This window comes from Primulina huaijiensis, chromosome 10 (assembly GCF_012295235.1).
Source record: "Primulina huaijiensis isolate GDHJ02 chromosome 10, ASM1229523v2, whole genome shotgun sequence".
Lineage (NCBI taxonomy): Eukaryota > Viridiplantae > Streptophyta > Magnoliopsida > Lamiales > Gesneriaceae > Primulina > Primulina huaijiensis.
In genome coordinates this window covers 8266054-8273167 of record NC_133315.1, presented here as the reverse complement: position 1 = coordinate 8273167, position 7114 = coordinate 8266054, and the positions used below count along the sequence as shown (strand labels likewise).

Genomic DNA, 7114 nt, shown 5'->3' with positions numbered 1-7114 from the left:
AATTATTCAATTTTTACCAAATTTTCATGGCTTAGATTCTGAAAATCCATATTTACATCTAAGAGAATTTGAGGAAGTTTGTAACACTTATAATGATCAAAATTGTAGCATGAATATAGTTCGATTAAAGCTTTTCCCTTTTTCTTTAAAAGATAAAGCTAAAACATGGCTACAAAATTTGAGATCAAGTTCAATAAGATCATGGGAAGAAATGCAACAACAATTTCTCAAAAAGTTTTTTTCTTCCCATAGAACAAACTCTTTTAAAAGATAAATTACTACTTTTTCTCAAAAACAAGGAGAAACATTTTATCAATGTTGGGATAGATATAAAGAATTACTTAATACCTGCCCACATCATGGTTTTTAAACATGGAGAATAGTTTCTCACTTTTATGAAGGTCTAATACCTAAAGATAGGCAAATGATAGAATTCATGTGTAATGGAACTTTTGAAGATAAAAACCCAAATGAAGCTATGGAGTATTTGGATTCATTAGCAGAAAATGCTCAAAATTTGGATAATATAGGCACAATAGAACCACCAACAACTAAAATCAATAATTCAACAAATGGGGGTGGTATCTATAATCTTAAAGATGATATAGATATTCAAGCTAAACTTGCATCTTTAGCAAGAAAAATTGAGTCATTAGAAATGAAAAAGAGTGGTCAATTAAAAAGTATTCAAGAAATTGTTTGTCACATATGTGATACACATGATCATGCTACAAAAGATTGTCCAACATTACCTTCATTTAAAGAATGTCTCCACAAACAAGCAAATTGTAGTACCCGAAAAATCAGATTACGTATAAGCCATGCATAATTTCTATTATTTAATTAAAATGAATTTTTAAGAAAATATGAAGTGTTTTATTTATTTTAAAAGAAGATGTATAGTTTTATCTTTTCAGGATAAATACGCGAGGTCGGACCGGAGTTTGGGGATTAGAAATAAGATTAATAACAAGATAAATATTCCTAAATTTAATCTAAGCCAAGGAACAATTTAATTTAAAGAAATAGAATGTGTTAGGATTTATTAACATTAGTTGGAATCAAGTTAGTAAATAATTTTGAGGTTCAATATTTAATTAAAGCTTAAATAAAAATATGTAAACAAAGGAAGATGAATTAATATAGGTCAAATATATTCAAGAAATTAAACATAACCTTTAAACATTCAAATTTGAAGTCATGTATGCCATGCAATATTCTAAACAAGATTCTAAACTAAATTAAATTATTTATGCATTTAAATATATATAATGAAGGTTTAAAATCCTAAGCAATTAAAATGCAAGGTGTAAATAAAAATATACAATGCAAATTAGCAATAATGACCAACATTTAAAATAATTCAAATGGTTAATAACACCCTATTCAAGCCATTTCTAATTTTGTTTTTATGGTGTAATCATCTCCCCATTTTAATGCACTAATTATAATCAAATACAAAAATACACCTTATACTTCCTCAAGTTATTTTACTAGCAAGAAACGTGAATAGGCAGAAAGACAATTGAGAACAAGAATCGGCAGCAAGGGAATGAAAACAATTCAAAACCCATTCAAATCCTTCACTTGTAACTCTCAACTAAATGCACTTCAATACCCATTTAACACCTCCTATAATACCCATCTCTATGGTCTAGCAATCACACACCATTACCTTCGAAAATCATCAGAAAAATACCAGCTAGAATCGTGAGAAAACAGCTAAAGAACAAGGAAGAAAACCAACTCCGACTCCGGCGCTCGTATTCGTCGTATTGATTTGTTTTTGTCAAAAAAAATTCCAGGCATGTATATGTTGTTTCTTTGCTCTTTAATCAAGTCCTATAGATATTTTTAAACCATTATATATGCATGATTCAAGCAATAAATCGAAAATGACAGCAACATTCCAAGTACAAATCTGCACAGAATTTTCTCATTTCTTTTGGTTCAACTTCACGGTTTGGTTGCTTTTCTGGATTATAGGTAGTTGCTCGATTCCAGGCTCCATGGCTGCTTCTAGGCATGATTTAGAGTGTGTTAGGGTGTTATTAGTCCATTGGTTTACACCCATACCCTCACAAATACAGAAATGACAGCAACTTAGTTCCAAAGATACAGATTTGAGCCATGGTTCTTGTTATTGGTTGGTTAAGGAGTGTGTTCTAATCTTGGCTGACCTAAGGACTGTAGCCATGGTTAGAACCCTTCCATACCATGTCTAGGACGTGACCAAGGTGTCCTTTCAAGTTTTGGTTCATGGTTCCCTCAAAATTTTTAAACAACAACACAAGTACATAATTCATATTTTCCATTTCCTGTGTTAGTGTATTTTCGGTTTTGGGGTGTGGTTTGGATTATGGTTGGCTCCTAGCCCATAGCCATGGTTCATACAACACTCCATCATGTCTAGATCGAGCCATGGTTGATCAAATGACCATTGGAACGACCCAAGACAGTAAAACAAGTCATTACACCACACTACACAACAAGGGTGCTCTCGGGGGGGAGCTGTGATTGCATCAGGAAATGGCTTGGGTTGTGGTTGGCTTTTAGCCCTTAGCCATGGTCCAAGCCATGCCTTAGAATGTTGGTAAGAGGCCTTGGGTTGTGGTTCAAGCCATTGGTCAATAAATTTCAGTGTTTACACCACAAACACACAAGTTGTCCTTGCTGGATTTTTGACAGCAACTTTCAGCTTCGGTTTTGGAGTTGGTTTGAGTTCTTGGTTGGCTTTTAGCATATGGCCTTGGACTGGACACTACCTTAATTAGTTAGAAAAATCGTGTTTTTGGCCGTTTGTGATTTGGTCGAGTTTAGAGGTCGTACGATAATTTACGGTGAAAGGTGCCAAATTGACTCTCGAAAGAGTGTTTTATGTTTTTGGATTCCTTTCTCCTATTTTCGTGTTTTACAGTTATTATGCATATTTTTCAGTATGTTTGGGGTATTTTAATCATGGTTAAACGTCGGTTTAATGTTGGTTCGGGTTGGTACGAAGCCATGGTTAAAAAAAAAATCAAGTTATTGGACCGAATCGTCTCGTTTTTCGTTCTATTGTTAAAATTTTTCCAAGTTAAGATTTATTGCATATTAGTAGTAAGTCGCAGCAAGCCTGGGAACAATCCAACACATCCGGTAAAAATAAGGTTATAGTTATATTACGTGCATAAAAATATAAAATGTTTATTTTTGAGATATATGCGATATGTCTTGTGGCCACCTTACGCTTATGGGTTTGGAAGTCGGTAGGCGCAACCAAGGACCTCTCCACCCGGTGACTTACGACCGGTTTATGATTATGTATGGGTACGGACATCCAGTCCAAGGGCTGTGATTGATCTCTACCGCCCAGTATACTGTGGTTTAGTCTGATCAGGCGCTTACGTTATGTTATGGGCCACTTGCTTAGAAACATTATCTCTACCAGAAAATTATGATATGACATGACAGAGCTCTATTGAGCAAAGCTTTTATGTATGATTTTCATATATGCACGTAGTTATAATTATTCATTATACGATTTTCACCATGCGTTTTACGATACTATATTTTTACGTTGCATGCGATTTTATGATATATTTACTTGTTATTCACGATATATACATGTTGAGTCTTTAAACTCACTAGACTTGATTGTTGTAGGTACTGATGAAGTCGAGACGGAGGGCGTAGACCAGTGAGCGATCTTGTGGCAGTCGTAGTAAACCCGAGGACCTCATGTTTTAATTTACGCACCTTTTATTATTCAAACTCAGTTTTAATACGTTGGATTATTTTTAAATTGTTGTTTGAAAATAATATTTGCTTCCGCTGTTATTTTAAAGTTAAAATTATTTACATGTTTATTTTATAAATTGGGCAAGTTATTTATTTATTTAGAAAATTTTTAATAATTCCGCAAAATTATAAATACGAAATACGGGCCTTTACACAAATTATGTTAACAATTATAAAAAACCAATACTAGATCTTTTTTCAACATCATATAATCCTGGATGGAAAATTCATCCTAATTTTAGTTGTAGGAATGATAATAATGCACAACCTTCACAACAATATTTTCAAAATAACCAAAATCATCAAGGTTATATTCCGTATGTTACACCTCCAAGGAAAAACTTTGAAGATGTAATTCATGCATTTATCCAAAAGCAAGAATCTATCAATATTCAAAACAGTCAATCTATGAGTGATTTGAAAAAAACTTTTGCAAATTTAGCATCTGCACTTAATATTCATGAAAAAGGAAAATTTCCATCTCAACCTCAACCTAATCCTAAAAATCAAAATCAAGAATTAAAAAATGAAAAAATTGATCAAATAAAATCTGTTATTACCTTTAGTAGTGATAAAATAGTTAATGATCTATATAGTAATGAAAACAAGGATCATTTAAAATCAAAGAGTAAGGATGATAATCCTGATACGTTTGAGAATGACGATACCTTAAATTCTAAAAATAATATGTTGAATGATAAATCATCTAAAATAGTAAATGAATCAAATAAACCTCCACCATTTTCTCATGCATTAACAAATCATAAAAAACAAAAAAATGATTCTGATATGTATGAAGTTTTTAAACAAGTAAAGATAAATATTCCATTATTAGATGCTATTAAACAAGTACCTTCATATGCAAAATTTTTAAAAGACTTATGTACTGTGAATAGAAAATTGCATGTGAAGAAGAATGCATTCTTTGCTGAACAAGTAAGTTATATTCTTCAAAATAATTCTATTTTAAAATATAAAGATCCTGGTTGTCCAACAATTTCATGTATTATTGGAGAAAACAAAATTAAAAAAGCTTTGTTAGATTTGGGAGCAAGTATGAATTTACTTCCTTATTCAATTTATGAAAAACTTAATTTAGGAGAATTAAAACCCACTTCTGTTACTCTCTTACTGGCGGATAGATCAATCAAAATACCTAGAGGTATTGTAGAAGATTTGTTGGTTCAAGTTGATGAATCATATATCTTGTAGATTTTATTGTTTTGAATACACAACCATTAGAAGTACATAATGAAATTCCAGTAATATTGGGACGACCATTTCTAGCGACTTCAAATGCTTTAATTAATTGTCGAAATTGAATAATGAAATTGTCTTTTGGAAATATGACTCTAGAACTTAATGTGTTCAATTTATGTAAACAACCAAGTATTAATGAAAATGAATATGATAATGAAATTGAAACAATTATGGAAGAAAATATACATGAAGAAAACTTAAATCAACAATCTGAAGTTTTTTCAATAGAAAGTTTTGAGTCTGAAAATAATTTTAAAGAAGATGATAATATAAAACTTGAATTAAAAGTTTTGCCATTCGAATTGAAATATGTATTTTTTGGTGAAAATAAAACATTTCCTGTTGTAATTTCTTCCACTCTTCTACCAAATCGAGAAAAGATTTAATTAAATTACTTAAAAAATATAAAAATGCAATTGGATGGACTTTGAAAGATATAAAAGGTATAAATCCTTTAATTTGCACACATAAAATTCATTTGGAAGAAAATGCTAAAACATATCAACAACCACAAAGAAGGTTAAATCCACATATGAAGGAAGTTGTTAAGAATGAAGTATTAAAACTATTAGACGCTGGAATTATCTATCCAATCTCAGATAGTAAATGGGTAAGTCCAACACAAGTAGTACCTAAAAAGTCAGGCATCACTGTTATAAAAAATGAAAAGGGAGAGTTATTACAAGCTAGGATTCCATCTAGTTGGCGTATGTGTATTGATTATAGAAAATTAAATGATGCAACTAGAAAAGATCATTTCCCACTACCATTTTTAGATCAAATTCTAGAAAAAGTAGCAGGAAATTCTTATTACTGTTTTCTTGATGGGTATTCGGGGTATTATCAAATACCTATATCATTAGAAGATCAAGAAAAAANGAAAAAATCATTTCCCACTATCATTTTTAGATCAAATTCTAGAAAAAGTAGCAGGAAATTCTTATTACTGTTTTCTTTTGCATTTAAAAGAATGCCATTTGGTTTATGTAATGCTCCGGCTACTTTTCAAATATGCATGTTAAGTATTTTCAGTGATATGATTGAAGAATTTGTAGAAGTTTTTATGGATGATATAACTGTTTTTGGAAACTCATTTGAAAATTGTCTTAAAAACCTAGAAGAAGTATTAAAACGATGTGAAGAAAAAAAATCTTGTTTTAAATTGGGAAAAATGTCGTTATATGGTTAAATCTAGGATTGTGTTAGGTCATGTGATATCAGAAAAAAGAATTCAAGTTGATAAAGCCAAAGTTGATGTTATTGTTAATTTAACATCACCAAAAACGGTCAAAGAATTTCGATCATTCTTTGGTCATGCAGGTTTTTATTGAAGGTTTATAAAAAATTTCAGCATAATATCTAAACCAATTTCGAATCTTTTAACAGAAGATTCACAATTTGAATGGACTCAGAAATTTGAAAATGCTTTTAAAAAAATAATTAATCTTTTAATTACATCATCTATTTTACAACCTCCGGATTGGTCTTTACCATTTGAATTAATGTGTGATGCAAGTGACTATGCTATAGGAGCTGTGTTAGGACAAAGAAAAGAAGAAAAACCGTGTGCAATATATTATGCTAGTAAAACCTTAAATAGTGCCAAAATAAATTATTCAACTACTGAAAAAGAATTACTTTCAGTAGTATTTGCATTAGATAAATTTCGATCTTATTTAATTGGTTCTACTACTATTGTGTACACTGATCGATCATTCTTTCGTAAAATATTTATCAAATAAACAAGATGCTAAGCCAAGATTAATACATTGGATTTTATTGTTACAAGAATTTGATATTACAATTAAAGATAAAAAAGGAAAAGAAAATGTCGTAGCCGATCATTTATCTAGAATAATGACTGAATCATCTCATAATGAAATACCAATAAATGAAAATTTTCCAGATGATCAGTTGTTTTATGCTACTATTATGCCTTGGTTTGCTAACATTGTAAATTTTATTGTGACAAATAAAATGCCTTCTCATTGGAATTCACAGATTAAGAATAAATTCTTGATAGAAGTTAAAAAATTTTATTGGGATGATCCTTACTTGTTTAAGTATTGTCCTT

General features: G+C 30.5%; 1 non-coding gene across 1 annotated transcript; it reads right to left on the bottom strand.

Moving 5' to 3' along the window:
* Positions 1 to 255: 255 nt before the first annotated feature.
* Positions 256 to 366, bottom strand: LOC140987052 (small nucleolar RNA R71). Its single transcript, XR_012177053.1, has one exon. It is a non-coding gene; the product is annotated as a small nucleolar RNA R71 (small nucleolar RNA).
* Positions 367 to 7114: the final 6748 nt, after the last annotated feature.